General features: G+C 34.1%; 1 protein-coding gene across 1 annotated transcript in view; it reads left to right on the top strand.

The window, feature by feature from the left end:
- Window positions 1-2201: 2201 nt before the first annotated feature.
- Window positions 2202-25654, top strand: part of Ctbp (C-terminal binding protein) — a 37398-nt gene continuing 13945 nt past the window's right edge. Inside the window, exon 1 of the mRNA XM_070294143.1 lies at window positions 2202-2854. The gene's annotated coding sequence lies outside the window, so the exon portion shown is untranslated. The remainder of the gene's footprint in view (window positions 2855-25654) is intronic.

Raw genomic sequence — 25654 nt, 5'->3', positions numbered from 1 at the left:
ATATTTCAATGTAAGACTACAGTAATGTTACGGTGCAATGTACTTGTAATATTTAAATACATTGCTACAAATATGCAAAACGCTTCAAATTTAATACATAAACTTTGAGAACATATAAAAACATCCAAGAGAGATAAGAAAAAAGATTGTGAATTTACGCAATTACAACGAGTTTTTTCTCGTCTCTCTTGGATGTCTTTATATATTCTCCAAGTTTATCTAAATTAAATTTGAAGCATTTTGCATATTAAAAAATTATTAACAAATTTTTGCTTTTATATAAAAATGGGAACTATTAAATAATTTTCTGTTAACTAATTAACATCGCTATTTTATAAATTATTTACAAGTTTAAGAAATTGATAATGATTAAATAATTTAATATTTAATTCATAAAAATTAAAATTTTGATTATATAAATATTAAACTCCATTAAACTTAAATAGATAATAAACGGATAATTTTAACTTTTTTCGGATAATTATTTGTCCGATTTCTGAACACTCAATTCAATATCTGAATTTCCTGTGTTGGGATTGTATCAGACAAATTAATCTGATAAAAATAGTTCCCTCATAGCACATCAACATCTCAATAAGGTTCCAATCATCTTAAATTGTAAGATAATAACATTCCACGGAGATTAATAAATCTGCCATTAACCTCCCAGCAACATGAAAATGTTCGCCCAAATTCATCCCGTTAACATTCCAAAGACCTTGTGCGTAACGTTGTATTAATAATCATACAACATGCCAGAAACTTTCTAATATTATTTTCAATAAGGAATCCTTGCAAAAAAATATTATATGAGCAAAAAACGATTAAATACTGTTGGTTTTCAATAGCTTTCAATCGTTTTTTCAATAATAATTTAATAGTTCAAACTATTTTTTTCTTTAATATGAAATCTCGCAAAAAATTCATAAAATTATATAAAACGGGCTATTTATTAGTGTATTTTTGGGAATATTGAAAAAATATATTTTTTTTAATATAGATGATTTAAACTTTTTCAGACATTTATCTGCCCAATTTAAGAAACAATCAATCCAATATCTGAATTCCCTATATTGGGATTGTATCAGTATAATGTTGAACTGATAAAAATAATTATATTTTCAATTTTTTGCCAGTTGCTCTTTGCAAGCTTTATATACTTCTCATGACTGAAATTCAAATGGATGCATCGCGCGTCGCACAGCGATAAACAAACGAACTAGCGGCTGAATACTATTTTTTCATAAAGTTTTTGGAATATTGCGCGCAGTACATTTCTAATGAAATATTAAATAAATAATAATTTTGAATATATGGAAACGTGCATATCAAATTCAATTATTAATATTAAACGATATTTCATAGTTTTGTAATATTTTCAGCATATGTAAAAAGTGAAATGATAGCGCGTAAGGTTGCTAAAATATTGAAATAAAGTTCCATTGATCTTCCGACAATATTATAAAGTAAGATTTTATTATAAGATTAGTGGTATATACCAGTAATACACGATCATTAAAATATGTAAGTTTATAATCTCCCTATAATCTTACTGCAATGTTCGATGCTGTGAGGGTTATTATACCTTTAATATTACTAACCGCTTTTTGCAAGCTTTATATAGCCATATCGTGATTGAAACTTAAATACGGGATAGATAACGCAACGCGCGCCGCATAGTGGTAAACGAACGAAGTAGCGATTATCAAAAACTGTTTTTTGTAATGTTTTTGAAATGTTGCTGTAATATTCTCATGAAATATTACAATTCCATATTTCAATAATGTCTCAACAATATTACATTGCAACTTGCAAGATTGTAACATTGCTGCAATGTAATGGCAATGTTCTGTGCTGTATGGGGGTTGTATTTCGATCATATGAAATTATATATAAAAATTCGGTCTCAATTTTCGGGGATGAAAAAAATATTAAACAAAAATTAGAATTTAAATCTTCAATTTTTAATCGATATAGAAGGGTCATTGATATATAATCGCGTCTCGCGTGATAACGCGAAACAAGATGAAGCTGACTATTTGGTATCGTGCGGCTATATTCCGTTTCCATGCGCGAATCTGTCGACGAATCGAACGCGTCGCATCGCGTCGCGTCGCGTTGTTCGGCCATTAGCGTTCGGGCGCGATCGGGCATGTTCGGCCGCGCTCGGTCAGTGACGACGGGCATCGGGCGGCGCGCGCGAGTTACTCGGGCGGCCGGGGGCCGCCATTTTCCTCCAGCAAGGGAGAGCAGTTCGGAGCGTAGGTAGCGGAGGTCTGTGCGCGTTACTAACGAATCGGGTCGAAAGTAGTGAATCGGGAGACGCGAGAGTTTCGTTCGCGTGCACCGCGAACCGTGTGCGATCTATACGTACGCACGGTCGTACGGAGGACCGTAGTGCGCCTGGTGGCCAGTATATCCGCGCGACATTGTGCCGACTGGCGGCGATCACCCGGTAGACTGACGCCGCCGCCGCCGCCGCCGCGTACCGTTGTGCAAAATTGACGACACGAAGCAGAGATATATCTTCGAAAAAGACTCGGGAAGATCGCGATAGTAAACGATAGAAAGAGCGAAAGGAAGAAGGAGAGAAAAAGAGACAAGACAGCGCGCGAGCGCCAAGGAAGGAGAGAGAAAAGGATAAGGAACAGCAAGATAGAGAGAGAGAGAGAGAGAGAGAGAGAGAGAGAGAGAGAGAGAGAGAAAGACACACACACGCACAATTGAGACAGAAGCAGTGTGAATAGTTTGGTGATCGCATTGTGGCCGCGCAGTGAAAATACTCGAACAGCCAACTTCGGGTATTACGACGCCGAACGGGATAACAAGAGGAGAGTGAAGTCGCCTCCGACAGGTTAGTGCGGTGTATGATTATGGCTTCTTGCATGTGTACTACGCGCGCGCGCGCGCGAGCGAGCGAGCCAACCAGCCGAGATAGTTGGCGCGCCTCGCGTATTCGCGTTACGCGGGGTACGTGTAACGAGTTCTTTTCGAAGCGGCGGTGGCGTCGGCGTTGCATGCGTGCGACTGAGAATTCCGCGTCTTCTGCGTGCGTGCGTACGCTTTCTTTGTGCCAGAGCGGGAGATGTTATGTGCTTTGCTCTTTTCTCGCCGCTTGCCGCACGCATACAATCTGCCCCCTCCGTCCCCTCCGTGCCCCCCCTTCATATTTTCCTTGTTTTATCCAATCCATCTGTAGTTATTACCTATTCTCCTTTAAAAGAATTATGCAAATATATTTTCTCTGATTTAAACGAAACTTTACTGAATATCTTTGTGAAGAAGAATAATCATCGTTGAAATATTTATTGTCTTTCTCGGATAAAAATTAAATTGAAGTAGAGAGTATAAATAAAAGATACGCGATATTTTTTAATAAGTTCGCGCCAAATGTACATATAGTGATGAAATACAATATTCTAACGATATTTTCAAAAGTTTTGACACGTGCGTGTGTTTTCTATAAACGATAGAGTGGGTAATATAAGTACATGTAAATGCTGTCGAAGAAGAAGCGCATAGGAAGAGAGGGAGAGAGAGAAAGAAGGAGAGATAGGAGAGAGAGAAAGAACGAGCACGCGCCTTTCTTTTCGCTTGCGCGTTCAGCCGAACTGGCCCGATTATTGCTTTCCCCCTCCTCTACCGATTGTGCCTACCTTCACTCGGCCACACTTTGCTTTTGCGTGCATGCGTTCGTGCATGCGTGCGTGCGTGACTACATTGAACAAATATCTATCTAGATACTTGTGCATCAAAACTCTCTACCTAATGATTCGACAGTCTTAGGGCCGATATTACATTTGTCGTACGACAAACTTTTTAAGCATATTGATTGGCTGCAAAATAGAAACTATCTTAAGTCTCTAGAAATTAGCTAATCAATGCGCTTAAAAAGTTTGTCGTACGACAAATGTGATATCGGCCTTACTTGTTTGACACTTGTGAAAAAAAAAGAAGATAAATAACAGGTTAGGTAATATTAAATAATAGATGTGTACATTTCAACCTGTTGACCAATAGTCACGATGCATGACAAATATCTACAGATAATGGCGTTTGATCGCCTAAACCGAAAGAAGTTTGCCGTACGATAAATTTTTTAAGCATATTGATTGGCTGCAAAATAGAAACTATCTTGAGTCTCTAGAAATTAGCTAATCAATGCGCTTAAAAAGTTTGTCGTACGACAAATGTAATATTGGCCTTATAATGATGTCAAATTTATTATATATTGTTTACGATAAAGTGAGTGTACGGGTATTCAGTTTGGAGGGAAAAAGTGGGGAAAGTCGCTTGTGAAGAAAAAAGTGCGGATGAAGAAAACGGGCTTGCATTTACTCTCTCGGACGACTGATGCGCGCGCACGCGCTCGTTTTCGCATCCAACGGATGCGCTTCGCGCGCGTTGACCTTCGATAATGTCTATTCTCAACGACGGTTCTCTGTCGTCTGCGCGCAAGATTCATATATGTATTTGCGAACGCGTCCGGAGAAAGAAAGAGAAAAGAGAGGGAAAGCAATGCAGCTAACGTATGTCGAAAGAGATTATACTTTTTTTTTTTTTTTTTTTTTTTTCCAAGTGAAAGGATCGAGAATGATGCTAAAATAGCAGGGGCGAACGATATGTTGAGAGGAAGGAAGAAATTTGGCAGGATATAACTCCGTTTTCAATTATTTTCTCCAAGGAGTACTTTGGCACATCAGAATATATTGATGAGAGATGAACAGTTATAAGAATTATGTAAAATAAATAAAATTATAAACACAATGTTATTGTTAGGACACTATTACAAAGAGACACAAGTATTAAAATTATCTACATATACACTATATTATAAAGAGATAAAGTTTGTTTATTCCATTGTTCGGGGTAATCTTAGAAACTACTGAACCGATTTGAAAAAATCTTTCAATGGTGGATAGGTTAGATTTTCTTGAGTAACATAGGCTATATATCGCACTGCAACGTCTAGAAGCGGAGCAATAAAGAAGAACGTACATGAAGCCGGAAAAAAATACGACGTTCTATATTCTAATTTAAGGTAAAAACTACACAACCGATTTTGATGAAACCTTCACCAGTACCTTTCTAGATGTCTCAAGAGTTTTTAAGGATATGAATCATATTTGACCCATATTTGCCCATCTCACAAATCCGTAACTGCATACCGAGCTTGCGAGGAAAAAACGCCAGCTAGTACATTATAAATAAATTATACGACTCCTTGTTTCTTGCGAGACTAATGGTCAAATTTTGATAGGAGAGAATGCGAGAGAAAAGAGAAGGGAATAACGCTACATTAAGTAAATATATTGCGAAACGGATGGATAGATAGAAAAGATCGTAGGAAGAGGAGGAGAAAAGAGATGAAAATATAAATGAATGATATTCCAGAAGCGTCCAAATGGCGATTTCGCCCAGCACAATAAGTGATTTATGGCATCATACCTCTCTTAAGTGCAGCGTGGCACTTTCTTCCCCATTTTTCCGCGACATTGCAATGTCGTTATTTTGTATCATAATTTAGTCGCCGATAGATAGATAGATAGATAGATAGATAACAAGAGAGAGAGAGAGAGTTTGTCGTCAATAACGGTAATCAATTTCTATATTTATCAATTTTTATATTTATGAAAATTATGAGAATAAAATAATTATTATAATTAGAGAATTTGAGATAAATAATCTATTTTATATTGTTTAAAAAAAGTGAAAGATTTTTACAATCTAATTTATATATAAATCTTTTTATGATTTTATATATATATATATATATAAAATTTAATTTTATAATCTATAACTTTTTTTATACTATACTATATATAACTTAATTTATATTAATTTATTTACAAAAAATTTATTTTATATTAATTTAATTTATATTAAAGAAATTATACACAATTTGCGTGTGTAATAATTATTATTCCGTTTCTTTATTTTATACATATAAGTGTTCCTTATTTTTGAAATATTATATATTATAGTATAAAATTATATAATTATATATATAATATTTTATAATTATATAAAATTTCTAGTATTCTTTATAATATTCGCAGTTAATTAACTTTTACGCGAATTTTGATTAAGGAAGTTTTCCGCAAGAGTCATATGATTATTACAACAAAAATGCTGGATTTTTCTTGCTCGATGCGCGTGTGTGTGCGCGCGCGTGCGCGTACTTATACGATAAACTTAAAAACATCGATATATACTACACATGCGTTTGACTCGGAATGCCATAAGCGTTGCATAACCTTCGCCGAATTTCCAACGAATATGGAACAACTTTGATTGCTTACGGCGTCGCCTTTCTTTCTTCTGACAATCGCAAAAATTGATTTCAACTAAAAATCGAACAGAACCGGATGATGAAAATCGTTATCTTCACGTTTCTCACAATTACAAGCGATGTTAACATTAAATACATGTCAAATAAAAGACAGACGACATGTTTAGTTAAATAAAGTGATGATTGGAATTATTCGCAGCGTATTTTTTTCAGTAATTTTTTTTATTTTATACGTTATTATTAAATAAATTTAATCATTTTTCTATATTTTTATTTTTTAAAGATACAATTTAATGAAAAGTAATTAGAGTTAGGTATTAATAGTTGTGAGAAGAATTTGTACATTTGTATCAAAAAATAGAAAAGGATTTTTTTTTTTTTTTTTTTTGTCGATAAAGGATAAATTTAGCATTGGTATAAACTGCTCGCGTGTTTATGCGGTAGATTTCTCGTAAAAGAAGAGAAAAAGAAAAATGTAAGGAAACCGAGGTATATGTATATCTGTGGTAATGAATACAGGTCACAGCGTTCGCTGAATAAGCAACCGGCCGCGTCGCTCGCTGACTCTCCGCAAGCGAGCGTTCGGCAAATTACGTAAGGCCAGAAACGAGAGCTCGCGTTTAAATGCCGGTTCGCCGACGACTACGAATGACACATCGCGCTGCACGGTGAAGTTTTTTTTTTTTTTCCCCGCGAGAAAGATGCTCTGCAAGAGTCAGTCGCGCGAAATCTACAGAGTCGGAATGGAAACAAATATTTTTTCAAAATCCAGAAAATATATCAATGTAAATTATCATTGAAAGTAAAAATATTAAAGTACTAATAGTAAATAATAATGATGGGTTATATATAAAATAATAATTACAAAACATAAAATAAATATTATAAAAATAACATGCAAAACATATAATATATAATACAACATGTATTTAATATTCATTTTGTGTTTATATTTTGCAGAACTTGCTTTGTAGACAAAAACTTTAGAAAATTATAAATTTATTAAAGAAGTCTAATTATTCGTTGATATTTGGCACATTATTATTGGTTAAAATTGTCCTACTTAATTGAAATTGTTAATTTTATCACTAGTTTAATTATTATTAATTAATTGTATATCAATATATTCATATACATTATAAGCATTACGCTTATCAAAATCTTTGTTTTATGCGATATGAGATAGATATAATTGTCACATCTTGTACCGCCGTATACGTACTCAATGCACGCACGCACGCACAGATCTTTCGTGAACGTCGAGTTTATTACAGCTTATAACTGTGCGAGCGGGGGAGCAGGCGTTATTGTCGTAATTGCGAGTTAATTTTGGAACGCAATAACGCACTTGCGGGCATCATCATCATCTTTTTCCGAAACGAGCACCGAAATATTTCGTCTTATTTTCCTCCGATAATCTGTCAACTTACGCAATTAAACTTTATTCGTCACCTACACTCACTATTCTTTTCGAGATTAATATTTTTTTTTTTTTTTCGGATTTAACTGGGGATATATATATATATATATATGAATTTGTACATTATGCATTCGTGTGTCCATTTGGAGATAAGATTCAATAGGAGATATATAAAATCTGTCGTTAAGAGATTCTGTTCTCCGGAAGAAGCGGCAAAAGATTAAAGAAACGGTTTACGAGTAGAAGAAACGTAAGCAATAGGCAATCCGCAAATAAAGCCAAGCTGTGAATTATGTGTTTAAAATATATTATAAATATATATATATATAGTCAGTCAAGTAAGAGTGTGTTCGGCATAACTAGCAGTTGGTAAAAAATATCGCCCTAATTCTTTCGTGAGTAGATAGAGGGAGCATTTGCCCTTGATGCGTTGTCAAGAAAGATTCAGTTGACATTGAATTTTTGTCAGAGAAACACGTAAAGCGCCATGAGGTTGTGTTCTTCTGTACCCACCTGAATGATCCGAAAATGTCTCATGCAGCGGCTGCTAAGTACATGGGGAAGTCGAAATCATTCATCAATAAGTGAGTGCAGCGATATAAGGAGACAAAAACTGTCGATGACTTGCCAGAACGTGGCAAGCGTCCCCTAAAGTCGATAAACTAATAATGTACTTGTTTTCGCGGAATCCGGGTTTAATACGCGTCAAGGAGCAGCAAAATTGAAGCAGAAAGGTTTTGATATATCATACGAAGCTATCCGAACCCATCTCCATGCTCATGATATCAAATGGCGCAGTATAGTGAAGAAACCTTTGTTAAGTGAAAAGCACGTGACGAAGCGACTCGCTTGGGCGAAGGACAATATCGACCAAGATTGAAGCAACGTAATTTTTACGGACGCGATGCAAATCCAATTGATAATGTGTGGGCATACATCAAGCAGAAGCTTCGTGGAAGAAAAGCATTCACTTTGAAGCAGTTACCTAGGGAAATTCGTCGCATTTGGAGGTCCTTGCCGTATTTATGCGGCAAGGACCTCCAAACGCGACGCATTAACTTGGTCGAAAGCCTCGGAGATGCCAGGCAATTATCGATGCCGGTGGTGACTGGATACATTATTAATACAATTGCATCTTTGTTCTGGTCGAGTACAATGCACCTACGTATTTGAAAATTTTGTTCAATAAATTTTTCTACAAATTAACCCGAACACGCCTTACTTGATTGACTGTATATATATCTCTGTTTATTGAATGTCTTTAACAAAATATTTTGGGGTGATTACGATAATTACGGCCCCCTATTTGAAAGGTCGTTTCTGAAGACATTTTTGACGAGGAAGACAGGAAAAATAGTAAAAAAAATTTCCGACCAATAGTTTTCGAGATATGTCACTTTAATGTATTGGACATGATAATAAAACTTTAGAAAAACGGACCCAACGATGTTGACCTTGACATATGTTGTCAAAATCATGATCCTGAGTAATTTTCCCTTATAACTTAATCGGCAGTCTCTTATAATTTTTGAGATATTTAAAGTTTAATTCGAAACGAAAATTTGGTTTGGGTTATATAACGTAACTCAAACCAAATTTTTGTTTTGAATCAGAAATAGATTTGGGTTAGGTTATATCTTTCGGAAGTGGAGCCCCCACTTCCGAAAGGGGGGGGGGGAACCCACTGTGTCCACGCATATACTTTACAACGCAAAGCGAGGTCTACCCTATGATTGTTGTGTGGGTTAGATTCGAAACAAAAATTTGATTTGGGTTATATAACGTGGGTGGGAGATGGGTTGACTTAGATTAGTTTTTCTCGGGGTGAGGGTGCAGGGTTTTGTAACGTTTTATTATCATATTCAATATTTTAAAGTGATATATCTCGAAAACTATTGGTCGGAAAAATTTTTTACTATTTTTTTCGTGTTTCTCTTCAAAAATACTTTCAGAAACGACCTTTCAAATAGAGGGCCGTAGTTATCGTAATCGTGCCAAAATATTGAATATGCAATTCATATTCTTTATTTTAATTTTTAATGATAAAAAATGAAAATGTTATGCAAGTTAAAAATTTTTATCTTAATGAAAGTTATTCAGTTTTTTTTTTGTCCAGTACATTTGTAAATCTAACACTTGAAACTTAAGTGACTTTGTGGTTTTTCTTTGTAAGAATAAAAAGCATTAGAAAACGTAATAAAAAAACTTATTTTCGGAAATTGCATCAAAAATTCTTTAAGATATTCTCTTTACCTGGAATTTCGAATAAAAATAATTGGAAAATCAGAGAATTCGTAGGGAATTTTTTACAAAGCTTGAGTAGACATTCTGTAATATCGAAAACATCTGGAATATGAATTGTACATCGGGATACGGCAATCTCGAAATAACGCTGGTTCGATAACTCGCATAACGTACAACAACAAAGTCGTCTTCGGACCTAGGGTTTGCTCGCTGTGTAACGAGGTCGAATATCAAGTTCGCTTAATCCGAAAGCGTCACGAAACTCGTGAAGATTTAGAGGGAACACCATCACACACCAGCGAGAGCTAACACCGTTAGTCGTGTATAATCATATACAAGATAGCCCAAAATCTCGTGCAATAATGCCGAAATAGTATTAACTGATTATACAAAGTATTTAAAAACAAGATGTGCGTTTGCTTCTAAAGTTTAGCTCTATGTATATATTTCTCAAATATAAATCCTTTTTCATTAAAACTTATTTTGTTCTTGAACACACACACGCGTTTGTATATTATATATGTATATAAAAAGTTATGTATATAAAAAAATATGAAGTTAAACAGAAAAATTTATTAGATATTTCATGTATGTAATATTTTTATTTTTAAATATATATGACATAATGCGCTTCACGCATAAATAGAGTCGTAATAATTGCATTTACATATATGCAAAATAGACGAGCTCAAGGTTTCATCGAACGCGATATTCATCGATTCAGCAAGACTGTATCTATTTCTTTGTGTATAAACAAGATAAGATCAGTTCTGAATATAATCCAAGATCAAATAAAGATATAATTTCGCTGAGAGGATTTTATCAGTGGCGGTCATCGGCGAGATATCTATCATGCTTCGGCGTATATACATATATTTATAAAATAATGTTATTTTAATTTGATATACACAAAATAGTGTTATTTTAAATTATTGAAAATAAAAACTTATAAAAATATTTTAACCAAAAAAAGTTGTGTACAAATATATCCTACAAAAATAATGATATCAAAATATACATATCGAAAATACAATTTGTTCAAATTATAGTGTCGATTTTTCGACGCTCGACCTTCATCAGGTATTACTCACGCACAAGTAGTCCAACTTAGTAACTTGCAAATCTCAACATCATTGACAATTCAATCATTATTCTCGACGATATCTCGATATAGCACGTCTTCTCTCTCTCTCTCTCTCTCTCTCTCTCTCTCTCTTACTCGTTCGCGACGACAAAGGACTCGTTGATTCGCATCCCGCGAATTTTGCTGTTCCTGTCTTCCGTTATTTTTTGCCGAGCAATTACGACGCGCGTGGTCGAATCGGACGAGCGTGGGCGGAGGGAGGGGAGGAGGAGGGATAGGGTGAGAGCCACGAGAACCGAGAGGGGGAGTGACACGGTGCCAAGGGGAAGGACGGGGGAGAGGACGGATAGGGAGGAAAAAAAATGTCCCTCTGTTTCGCGAACGCGAGTGCGAGGAGGGTTCTCTCGGGTGGAGAAACCAAACCAAACCGAACCGCGGCGTGGCGGGGCGGGTTATTATCGATCTCGGGACATCGTTACACTTCGCGTCCAACCGCGCGCGCTTACGGGATCCGTACAAGTACGAGTGGCGATGGTGAGAGAGAGAGAGAGAGAGAGAGGCACGGCCGGCTGGCCGGCCGGTTACATCGATTGTCTTCGGCTCGACCATCACGGTACATTGTCGCACAACACGAATCCCCAATGTATAAATACATCGGTCTATCCATGAGATTGTACTCTAGGTATCATGAATTCCTTACTTACTAGGGGGAGGGGGAAGGATAGATATTTTGGGGAGAATATTTCCGGGATTCCTCAATTTGATAGGTATATTTGATAGATTTATTACCGAGAAAAAGTATGCTGCAAACCACGATGTGCTACGATCAATAGTTTTCGAGATATCAATGTTTCAAAAAGTTTTAAATTTTTTTTTTTTTTTTTTTTTTTTTTTTTTTAAAGATATATAGAGATTTCAAAATTTTTGGCAAAAGGTGATTCTCATAGGATTTTTCATCAAATTTTTTAATATAACATGAATTTTTTTTTTATTTTTTGGAAAATATATTGAGATTTCAAAATTTTTTAAAGTAACAATTTTTTTTTAAATATATCGAGATTTCAAAATTTTTGCATTATAATGTAACAAATGAACATACACACACAAAGAATAATAAGTAAAATAATGGTAATACTTAGAATAAAAATTTACTTTTCGGACATGGATGGGTTGAATTAGGTTAGCTTCTTTTTGGGATAGGAGTGCAGAAGAAGAGTCGGAGCGTCTCACCCGCCTACGCGTTTGATTTTTCTACTCATAAATAAATGAATCTGCTAAGAATACATTTTAAAACATACACGGTGTCCATCAATTGTTGGCGAAAATGTTGCTGTAATGACGACTTTTGAAAATCGATATCTCAAAAATTATGGATCATAGCGCTTTGTAGTTCGTGGCATTCTTCTGATAAAAAATCCTATGAAAATGTCCTATCAAATTGAGAGGTTCCGGAAATAACATTCTTGCCGATATTTTTCTCGAACTAACCGCCAATCGCATACATACTCTACATATCGTCAATGTACACACTCTTAAGGCGTTAATGGTTCTGTTTGCATTCACGAGGAATGACACGCTACATTCTCATCGACAGTTTTTGTTCCTTGCAAACGCGATGAACCACGCAATTAATTACGTAAGTGAAAAGAAGCTGATAAATATCGCGGTGAAATTTGCCGGTTAAATACATTGGACATTATTAATGTACATTAGGCAATGACTTGACATTTATTAAATATATTTTGTAGCGTCATTTTCGGAAAGAACGTTGCGTTTAAATGTTTATGATTATGATTCATGTTCGTGATGATCCATCTTGATTATTTGTCGTAATAAATAAACAAGCATATGCAAATAATAAACTATAAAATAATATTTATCTTTCTAATATATAAACCAATGTATTGTGCGTATATATTTATATACAAGTATATATATATAATTGCACGTAATAAAAAGAGAGTATAAAATTGTTATTTTATCCTCTTTTCATATCTATAGCCATGATGTATGTAAAAATATGTCAGTTGGAAAAGTAGTCGACTCTCTCTAGTGAGTTTTAAGAAATTATGATGCTAATTAATAGTTGAAAGATAGATCATTGCTTGGCGAGACTGAATCCGGAAATCGGTGGCGAAAGTCATCGCCGTCGAAAACTCTCACTGCAGCGAAAACGGAAACTAGCGTGAAGAAAGATAGAAAAGATACGAGAAGAATCATCATCATAGTATAATAGTATGGTCGACTAGTTGGGCCAGGTCAGTTTGCTAGCTTATACGTAAAAGAGGCTAAGTAATGTTTCAAAGAGAGAGAAGGGGAACAGGAAATGTTATAAGATATAGAAAGGGAAGGAGCTGGGGGAGAGGAGTGGAGAAGATGGGGAAGAGAGGGAGGGAGGGTGGGAGGCAGAGGGGAGAGAGAGAGAGAGAGAGACATGGCGCCGGGACGACCTAGCTAGATGGGTGGGGGCACCTGTTACAACGTTCGAGACTTTCTCCCTTCCCTCTTCCTCCCCTTCACATTGCCCTTCTCTCCGATCTGTCTCTCCCTTTCTCTGTGCCGCTTCTCAATCCGACGGGCCACCATTTCCACATAGCTATATTTGAACTGCTTTTGTACAGGGGTGTTCAATCATGGCCGACGCCATAATTCTCTTGTCAAAAATTGAGATTTTTTTTATAAAGAAATCTCTCCTAGCGAAAAATTGTCAAATTTTTGTTCTAAATATACGCATTACACAATACACACTAAATGTAAAACGAGAATATGATGCGATGTGCGTGTGTGTGTGTGTGTGTGTGTGTGTGTGTGTGTGTGTGTGTGTGTGTGTGTGTGTGTGTGTGTGTGTGTGTAATACACATAAGATTTGAGTTAAATTGCGATTAGCTTTCTATTGAGATAAATTAATTTCATGAGCAAAGTACGAAAAACAAAGAAAGATAAATAGTTGAAAATTTTCTATTTTCTTAAAGTTGCGAGACAACAGATTGTTCTTCAAGTTTTGCTGGGAAAGGGCGGGGATATCCCGGTATTATTAATTAGCGGCGAGAGAGAGCAGAAGCGTAATCGTCCACGCGCAATCGGGATTATGGGAAATCGATCGTAGGGTGCTACGTCTGCGTGGCCGAGTAAAACAAGAGGGAGAATAAGCGATCGTTTCTGTCATGCGGAAGAAATACTCTATCTTGACAAAGAAAGTCACTATAAAAACAAAATTACGGTACTGAAATCGCTTTATAAATTTTTTTTTTTTTTTTTTTTTTTTTTTTTTTATGAAAGTAATAAGAGTGAATGAGTTTTATGGGATATAAAGTTTATTTGATGTTTAATTATTTTAATTGATAGACATAGAGACGGCAATTTGGATAATTATAATTGTAACATAAGTTGAAATATTTTATAGAAATATAAAGTTTTTTTTAAATAAAACAAATTTACTTCAAATTTTATTAAACTAGAACAACACAGGCTGTGCTCGCGCTTTTATTTATGAATATTTTCCAATCTTTTTAACTTTTCTTTCCTAATTTTAACTTTTTCTTTCACAAATTGTCAAATTGTCAAAATTCGCATGATTTGACAGTTACAAATAATACGAATGAAGCAAGTCGCTGTGCACAAGCGAGACAGCCAATCAGCATCGCGGAAAAGAGGTATCAATGCTTCGATATATTCGAGTTCGAAGTTTCATGTCTTTTTTAAAAAGGGATATAAAAATAAATTTTTAAAATAAATAAACATTTTCTATAAATTTATTTAATTAAATATAATTATTTCTTATACTTTCTCACGCATTAATTTTTAAATAAGTTCTAGAAAAAAACTTAATTTATATATATATATATATATATATATATATATATATATATATTGTATATACAGGGTGTCCCATTTTAAAGGACCCACTCAAATATCTCAGAAACACTGCGTTAAATCGAAAAATGTTTCAAACAAAAGTTGTGTGGCTTCAAGGGTGCCATAAGATGGTAACAATGATTTGACCTTGGAAAATCATTTGAAGGTCATGTGAAGGTCAACTTCAAAATCTTAAATGAAAACCCTCATTTTTTATTTAGTATTCTTGTAGCTGACATCGAGAGATTTCCAAAACACTGTAATAAAGTATTTTTTTATTAAGTACTTTTTGAGTTATTTTATATTTTAATCTGACATATTTTGATATAAAAAATAAAATATTTCGTAAAATATTCAGTTTTCGATAATTTTACCGTAATACTTCTATGTACAGAATAATAAGACAAATTAATTAGTGCCAAAAAAAAAACAAATAATTGTTTAAAAAAATATATTGTAAATAATTTTCTTAAAAACAATTTTTTTTTTTTTTTTACTATAATTGATTTGTCTCATTATTCTGTAAGATTATCAAAAACTAAATATTTTACGAGATTTAATTTTTTATATCAAAATATGTCAGATTAAAATATAAAATAACTCAAAAAGTACTTAATAAAAAAATACTTTATTATAGTGTTTTGGAAAGCTCTCTCGATGTCAGCTACAAGAATACTAAATAAAAAATGGGGGTTTCCATTTAAGATTTTAAAGTTGACCTTCACATGACCTTCAAATGATTTTCCAAGGTCAAATCATTGTCACCATCTTATGGCCCCCTTGAAGCCACACAACTTTTGTTTGAAACATTTTTCGATTTAACGCAGTGTTTCTGAGATATTTGAGTGGGTCCTTTAAAATGGGACACTCTGTATATCGTAAATTTTGGATCGCGATAAAATAATTGTTATTTCTGTATCTCTATATTTCTAGAGATAATTTAAAATCATATAATAGAAACAACTAACAATAAGTATAGCTTAACATAATGATTGAATGAATAAATAGTAGTTCGAGAATTCCAACAAAGTTCATTTCTTGTTCGCGCGCATTCCCGTGTTGCATAGAAATAATCCTATATCCGATATACATTATTCGATCGATTTAAACTGCCGAGTGCTTTTCTGTTCACGTTTCTTTGCATCGCGCGTGAGCTATATTAAGTGACATGCCGATAACAGCGCATACTATTAGCACGCAATAAAGACAGCGGATTCCCGCGTGCGATTTATGTACATGCCATGAATGACGCAACAATTTTTATTGTCGTGAGAAAATAAAATCCATTCATACTATTGTATCTAATAAATTTATTTTATCTGTCTTTATTATCGATTTCTTCATAAATTTTTTACATTCTTCCTATTCCATTATTAATCTTGGAACGGTAATCATTATGCTTGTGTATCTTAACATTTCTATGATGGGTTATTGACTCTGAAAATACAAAATTTGAGAATTTCGTTTTTTTGCGACACTAATAATCTTAATTACTTTGATATTCTACGACACAAATAAAATATGATACTTCACCGCGATATATCTTGTTGTGAAGATAATATGGTAAAACCATATTGTGGTTTTACTCTACAGCACTTAATAATTTTCTGCTTCGTAAAAGGAGAGTTCTTCTCTCCATGAGAAAATAATGGCATAAATTAGGGGAAGAAAGTATAGAAATCGCATACTTTGTACAAATGTCTTATGAGCAACGCGGATCTTGCAATTGTCTCGTTGGTTTTTTTTCTTTTTTTTTTCTTTCAAACAAATAATCCTCGTTTTTACAAAATTCGTGAGGTATTATTTCTTGAATTCCTATGCTATGGTATTGTAGTTTGCGAACAAGAGAACTTGTATAGCATAATATAGCAATTCAAGAAACAATGCCTCACGAATTTTGTAAAAACTCTGATTAATCTATATAATCATATATATACAGGCTGTTTCAGATCCCTTTTCTTTCAAAAACTAAGCATTTTAGAGAAAAAACGTTTTGAACAAAAATTGTATGGTTTTGAGGGGAACATAAGATGGTGTCATTGGTTTGACCTTGGATGGCATCGTTAAAGTCAAGTCAAGGACGCCTTTAATTTCTTAAATGGAACCCCCTATTTTTTATTGCATATTCTTATAGCTTATCTCGAGAGCTTTCCAAAATACTATAATAAAGTATTTTTTCATTAAGTACTTTTTGAGTTATTTTATATTTTAATCTGACATATTTTGATATAAAAAATAAAATATTTCGTAAAATATTCAGTTTTCGATAATCTTACCGTAATACTTTTATGTACAGAATAATGAGACAAATCAATTAGTGCCAAAAAAGCAAATAATTGTTTAAAAAAATACATTGTAACTAATTTTCTTAAAAACAATTATTTTTTATACCAATTGATTTGTCTCATTATTCTGTACATGAAAGTATTACAGTAAGATTATTGAAAACTGAATATTTTACGAAATATTTTATTTTTTATATCAAAATATGTCAGATTAAAATATAAAATAACTCAAAAAGTACTTAATGAAAAAATACTATATTATAGTGTTTTGGAAAGCTCCCGATGTCAGCTACAAGGATACTAAATAAAAAATGGGGGTTTCCATTTAAGATTTTAAAGTTGACCTTCACATGACCTTCAAATGATTTTCCAAGGTCAAACCAATGGTACCATCTTATGGCCCCCTCGAAACCAAACAACTTTTGTCTGAAACATTTTTCTCTTCCGGGCTTGGTTTTTGAGATATTTGCCCGAGGAGATTAAAATGAGACACCCTGTATATATATATATATATATATATATATATATATCGCAATCACAGTAAAATATATTTCTATTAATGTGGGATATCAACGCAACAATCTATTTTCATTACTTTTCTCGAAATCTCTCTAATAAAAACACCTATGTCTTGCGATTATTCAATGATACAGAGTTCGTTATGAATGAAACTGATTTTACAATTTCACTTATATAAAGCGAAAAAGAAATATATATAAAAAGATTGCGCATATTATTGAGACTCGAGAGCGTCTAAAAATGACGAAGTTTACGCATCACGTTGCCGACCGTCATCGGGGTCCCATTCTCCTTCTCTCGTAATCGTCATCATCCGCATCGTACCGCGATGCGAGGCCCCGGTCCGAAGGTGAAGTACACCGGGGATAATGGGAGTAGCGCATCGCCATTGTAAACAGACTCTCGACGAGAGCGAGAGAACGGCGTGGCGGTGAACGATTCTCCGGGATTTAGTTCGAAGAAAGGGGGGAAGATGATGCTCGGCGAAGTGGCGGCAGGTTTGGGGAAAGGGCGAGGAAGAGTGGGGAGGGAGGGAAGGGAAGGGAAACGCTGACGAGAACGGGATGAGGCGAGTTGTGATGGCGATGGCACGGAGGAGGAGGAGGAGGTGGTGGAGGAGGAGGGACGTGTCGCGTTGAACGGCGGGAGAGGGAAGTTGCCGAGACATCGATCGACTCTCGCGGCCATTGCTTGTGCCACACTCTCTTTCTCTTTCTCTCTCTCTCTCTCCTTCTCTCGTAGCCGCTGCTACTCTACTAGGAGTCAAGATGCCGTATCTCTCGGCACACCGCGACCAGGAGGAACTAAACTCTCCGTGAAACTACTCGGGCCAGCCGCTCGCGCGCTTTACGCACTTGTGCTAACCCGTCGCGGCTAACTGTATGTGATGTGTGTGTGTGTGTGTGTGGATGCGCGCGCGCGCGTTGTGTGCATGTGTGTGTGTGTATATATATATAGGGTGTCCGAAAATTACTAGATGTTAAAAAAGAGAGGATCAAAAGCGTTATTCGCAGATCGTGTAGTGAAATCAATTTTACATCATTCAAGATTTATCTGTATAATAAATTATAATGAAGTTGAAACTTTTTTAGTGATTTAAAAAAAAAAAATAAAAAAAATGGAGATAAATAGCCTTACACACTTAAAACTTTCTTTTCTTACAGAGATTCCTCTCTCTCTCTCTCTCTCTCATGACATTCTTTTAAATATATATATTTTTGATATAATTTGAAAATTATAAAAATTATTTTTTCGAAACTATTGGATATTTTTACAAATTTTCTTAACGATACGTGTGTGCGTATATGTATATGTGTGTATGTGTGTGTGTGTGACAAAATTTTTATATATTGAAATTTTATTAAAGTATATATTTGAAATTGGAGGATGCGATTTTTATAACTTTTCTTTTTTAATTAAATAGAAACTGTTTATCTCCAATTGTTAATTATTCGAGGAATCTGTAGTGAAAAAGACATTTGGTGATTTTTTTATATTCTGCATATATTGCAAGATGTTCCGCAAGTCTCATATTTATACTTGATTCTTACTTGAGCAATTCATCTCTAGCAGTTTTTTTTTTTTTTTTTATTTTTGCTTGGAAAGGCGAAAGTTCGTGAAAATTGACGAATCTCTTTCAACGGAGGAAACAAAATCATTTGTGGTATATCCTGCTAATTCACTTGAGGTTGTGTGTATATAAATACAAGTATATATGTACTTATTGTTAGGTACATGTATTCAGAAGTTCAAAACATTTAACGTCGAGATGTTGCGAGTTAAAGTCGAGTCAGATGCTTTACGTGATTCGCCAAGTGCAACATTGTAAAAATATGTATAGTTTTCAAATTCATTAAATACTTTTTTAATCAATTTTAAAAATTAGAGTAAGATAAATAAATTTGTTTCAAATTAATATTTTGTACATTATTTTTATCTTAGTTATTTATATTTAATTTATTATTATTTTATCTTCATTTCTTTTTTTATTACTAAATATTTTTATTTTATCATTTATTTTTATTTTTGTATATATATAGGGTGTTTCTAAAATTATGTCAGACATTTTAAGAGCGTATTGTAGGGGTCAAAATAAGGGAAAAATAAGGGAAAAAATCGAAAATTTGTTGTAGCTCTCGGAGAATTTTTCACAGATCGTTGAAATTTTGCACATCGTAATAATTAATAATGACCTTCATTTTTATGTGATTTTGACAATCTGGTCCGATTTTGAGGGAGAGATATGGGGAAGATACTAATTTTCAAATGGCCTTTTTTTTATTTTTCGCCGTATCGAAAATGAATGAAACCATTTGAGTCCTAAAATCTTTTGTCAGATCAGACAATAAATTTTCGATTATTCCCCTCAACTGTAGGGGGCTATAACTCGGAGGAAAAGCATTTTTGGACCCATGTTTATAGGAAGTTTTTTTCTTATTTTGACCCCTAGAATACACCCTTAAAATTTCTGACATAGTTTTAGAAGCACCTATATACAGAGTGGCTCACATAAAGTGTTACAAGCTATTAACTCTAAAAATATTTGTCAAATCAAAAAACTGTTTATGAGAAAGTTTCATATTTTCGAGGGGCCTTCCTAACTACGTAAACATAAAATTGTCCCCGCTCCCCTTCTGAAGGCGGTGGGAGGTAACTTAAAAATTTTTAATGGAATCCCCCACTTTTTATTGCATATTTTTATAGCTTATCTCGAGAGCTTTTCAAAACATTATAATAAAGTATTTTTTCATTAAGTACTTTTTGAGTTATTTTATATTTTAATCTGATATATTTTGATATAAAAAATAAAATATCTCGTAAAATATTTAGTTTTCGATAATCTTACCGTAATACTTTTATGTACAAAATAATAAGACAAAAGTAAGCTACAAGAATATGTAATGAAAAATGGGGGGTTCCATTTAAAAAATTCAAAGTGATTTTTATATGACCTTGACGGTGCTATTCAAGGTCGTACTAATATTATTATATAATGAGCCACTTAGAGCTCTACAACTTTTGCGTGAAACATTTTTCACAAAAATGCGTTGTTTCCTCAAAAAACTGCTGAAATGGGCGCTCTGTTACATCCTGTGTACCCACATATACAGGGTGGCCCCGAATGTTCCAGCCAGACTTTGAGATCTTATAGGAAATTTAATTCTGAACGAAAAATTTCCTATAAATATGGGTAGAAAAATGCTTGCTTAAAAGATTATCGCTCAAAAATCTCTGATGCAAGGGAAGAGCAGAAAGTGAAAAGAAAATGAAATAAAAAGAAAATGAAACTTAATAAATTTCTTGAAAAAACGATAAAAATAAAAAATAAAAATCTTTTCTTTTATGAAAATAAAATAAATTTTTTTAAACTAAAATAGCACGTAATAGTAGAAAACTCAAAATATCCCCCCCCCTCTCCCCAGCTCCAATACACTTTCGGTATCGAGTAACGACCGATCTAGTCGCTTTACGGATTTCCTCCTGATTCAACTTTAATCGATCTAACAATAAGTAACAAAAGCACGTTTTGTACGTTTGAAACTGGTTATAATTAAATATTAAATACAACAATCATTTTGATCTTATTTAAAAGATAATTTTGTTTTCTACAACTTTTGTTTCGGTACTTTTTCTTGAAAGACGCACATTTTCCATGATATTTGGAAAAATGTGTAAAATAATCACGATTTCAGAGGTTTTTAAGCGATAACTTCTTAAGGTAAGCATTTTTCGACCCATGTTTATAGGAAATTTTTTGTTCAGAATTAAATTTCTTATAAGATCTCAAAGTCTGGCTGGAACGTTCGGGGCTATATATGCATGTAGATAAAAATACATAAGATAAAAATAATGTACAAAATATTAATTATTATATATATATTGCAATTGATTGAAAATGACTCCATAAACACGTACTTACACTTGTATAGATAAGCTTTTTTTGTCGTGGGTATAATAAGAAAAGTTGATCGTAAGGTTGGAGGAACGCACAGAAAATTCTGATTCAAAGTGTGGAAAGCGCGAGGTTATCGGCGACGGGCTGCAAACTCTATGTCGCCAAGTGTGTGTAACTTTGAAACTTAACAAGGCCGATACACTCGATGCGCTTTCTCCGCGAATGAATAGCGCGTACAGCCGGTGTATCTCTGCAAATCAACTGCATTGTTCCTCACTAGTGATGACGCTTGATCCTTAACAGCTCCATTTCTAGAAAGAAGAAAATTGTTATAAAAGTAATGAAAAATATATGAAATAAAAACATAAATAGTAATTTAAAAATAGAACGGAGATATAAAATTAGGTCAAAAAATTAATAAAATTTTAAAAACTAATTAGAAAAAGTTAATAAATTATAAAACGAGTGTTATTTTTTTTATCAATTTAATACATATTTTGTACAACGGTTACATACGAGCTCTTTATTGCCATCACAGGTGTTTGCCACGCACTCGATATATTCATTCATCCTCTTTACGCTTTCAACCGCCTCATTGGTCGCGTGGGAAGCAAATGACCCGGTCGGCTAATTACGTTTGATATATCACTGATTGACGTTTGTCAATACGTTATCAGTTTTTCATATAATTCATTTATGATTTTATATTACGTAGTGACATTTTTTTCTATATATATGACATTTATTAATATACAATATATACAGGGTGTATCCTAAAAATTGGGAAGTATTGCAATGAGAGATTCAGGACACAAAAATAAGAGAAAAAATTTATATAAACATACGTCCGAGTTTTCAAGTTAATACAGGCTTCAACACGTTTCATCATAGATTGTCTAACTTTTTCAAAAATTCCGGATATTGCTTGAATTTGCCGGCAACCATCTTCAACACGTTGACGAAGTATCTCGACGTTGTCAATGGGTATTTTGTAAACAGTGGATTTTAGATGCCCCCACAAGTAACAATCGAGTGGATTCAGGTTAAGTGGAGCGAGCTGGCCAGGCAATAGGACCTATTTCATCTTGACTCTATTGGAAAATAAGACAAGCTATAATTTGAAAACAAGATCATATCGGACATATGTTCATAGGAACTTTTTCTCTTATTTTTGTATCCTGAATCCTCCATTGCAATACTTACCACTTTTTAGGATACACCTTGTATATATATATATATATATATTAATAATATTTTTGTTCTTTCATATTTTTTTTCGTTTAATATTTATCAATTTTTTCTAATTTACGTTATATCCACAAAAAATTATCATGACAGACCAACGTCAACAGACGATGTTTGTATCAAATTCGACACGCAAGCATTTTTGTTATGCGATAATATTTAGCTTATTGACGAAGAATGCCATGGCGGCGATATCGTTGGCCAAAACAAATTGCACAAGCTTGCAACAGCAACTTTGTGCAGCGAAAGGAATGCATGTCTATCTATTTGCGATTACGTCATCCTAGGGTTAGGAATGCCATAAAATCTAATTTCCATAATGATTTGTGATTCTATCTTTTTCTCTCTTTATTCTTAATATCCGGAAATGTAAGACTTATGAATTACACAATATTAATATGGAAACGTGATTAGCGCGTGCCATTGAATGAATATATCGAATCCCATTTCATTTTCATTACTCTATTTTTATTATTCTTATAATGAGAGTTACGTACACACATATACTACATTTTCTGAATTTAATTAATTTAATTTTTACTGTATTTTGTGTTTATTTATAACTTTATCATTGTTAAGATTTAACAAATTGTACATGTATAATATCAACACACGCAAACATTTGGAAATTGTGAGATATGATTTCTGTATCAACTACTATGGTATACGCTATGTAAAGGGGTTAATAACTTGTCGAGAAATTCTTGCACCAGCAGCGGCTCGAGAAATAGATGTAATGAATCAGTGGGTGAGTCGATTAGACTAAGAGCATCACGTACTACCTACATCAATGTGTGCTTGCGAGACAGAAAGGGAGAGAGATACATAATAGAGAAAGAAAGAGAGAGAGAGAGAGAGAGAGAGAGAGAGAGAGAGAGAGAGAGAGAGAGAGAGAGAGAGAAGAAAAAGAAGAGATGGAAAAAAGAACAGAGTCCGCATCTCTCGCCACGTGCGTCGCATATGTGTCGACGCCTGCAGAAAAGCGGCGAGAAGTGCAACTTCAAGGCCGCCGAACTGCGTTTGCAACAGATTCACAATTGCTTGCGTTAGGCCGTTTCTTTATCATATAATTCGCTTACGCTTCGAATCTTTTGATCTTTGTAAAACAAATAGTAATCTTTTAATGAATTTAATTCGTGAGTGGGTGTAATATTTATTAAATTTGAATGCATCAATTTTATTATTTAACTTTATCCGTTTCATTCTCCGAATGATTGTGTCTAATTTCTTATATCAGTCATTCCTTTTTAAAGAGACAAGCGGAAAAAATTTTCACGAACTGTGTCTTCTCTCAAATGATATACCAAAAATAATATATTATAGATGATAATAGAGATATAATTTCCAATATATTTATTAATATATGATATTTCCTCACACTATGTTTGCATTTCTTTGCATATGTTTGCGATTGCACCAAAAGTGGTCGCTTATAATGACTGACATCCCGCGAGTTTCCAATCTTTTCTCTCTATCTTTCTCTCTAACGCGAGACACACCAGAAGTCGTGAACGCGAAGAAGAGGCAATAATCCCAAAACACACTATTCATTCCTTCGGACAAACGGCCGGAATGTCGAGGAGAAACCGCTCATCGTTTGAGAGAGAGAGAGAGAAGGGGAAGAAGGGAGAGGTGAGGTGAGAGGAGTGGCACAACGAGAAGGAGAGGAGAAGGAGGCGCTGGAGAGAAGCAGCGAAGTTTCGCTTTAGGAGCGTAGAACTTAACTCAGTTAACTTTGCTGCCGAACCAAACTTTCCGCCAACTTTAAGTAGTCGCCTCTCCCTTCCCTCATCCCTTCCCCTGACCGTTTCCACTCGGTGGTGGAAGGAAGGTACGGCGAGCGGAGAGAGCAACAACCCCTCCACAATCCCTTTACCTCCCTTTCAAGAGGACGAGAATGGCCGAACTACCGACACCGATACTCGCCGTCATAATTGGACGACTTCCTTATCCCCCGCTTGTTTTTCTTTCTCTTCCCTCTCTCTTTTTCCTTCTATCAGAATCTTTTTCTCGCGCGGAACACTGTCCAGAAAGGGAAGTAATACAGGATATGACAGCATTTGAGTATTCATGTATATATATATATATATATATATATATATATATATATATATATATATATATATATATATATATTTATGAATTTCGATATCTTAATATTATACAATATTTGTATTAATATTGTTTTGTTATTTATAAGGGAATCGTGTGTTATTATCCAGTCTTTCATATTTTATTATTAGTATTATTATTTACAGAAAAGAGAAGACATATTTCTGAATACAAGACAATTTTGAATAGCAATGTTTTCCGTATCAGTAACTTTGATCAAAGAATTGCCTTGAACTTGTCAGATAAAAGCATAATATGAATATAATACACAGCAGCGTTCGTTTTGATAAAAAAAAGCCAGCTTCTTCTGATAATGATGATAAATGAGAAGATATGCAGATTTTCGTTGAAAGAAGAAATACGCGTTGTAGATTAATAAATTTTAAAAGCTTCAAAAAGCATCTTGATGAATTATCCTCAGATATGTTTAAATCCATTACGTTTCAATCGTGTAAAAAAAAAAAAAAAAAAAAAAAAAAAAAAAAAAAAAAAAAAAAAAAGCTTGCATGCTTTAATTATTGAAAAACAAAAAGTTGTTTGAATTTTACGTGTCACCAACAAAAATCCAGTCACTTCTCGTTCTCTTTCTCTTTCTCCCTTCCTCCCTCCCTTCCCGAAAACGGCAAGTTTTGAAACAAACTTTACTTTATCGTGGCTCGATTGTGGAGGATGGGGGGACCCGGTAGGACCGAGCTTTTCCCTA

Source organism: Polyergus mexicanus, unplaced genomic scaffold, assembly GCF_030449975.1.
Source record: "Polyergus mexicanus isolate NDT 795.1 unplaced genomic scaffold, iyPolMexi1.0 SCAF_4, whole genome shotgun sequence".
NCBI lineage: Eukaryota > Metazoa > Arthropoda > Insecta > Hymenoptera > Formicidae > Polyergus > Polyergus mexicanus.
This window is presented reverse-complemented; position numbering and strand designations above follow the sequence as displayed.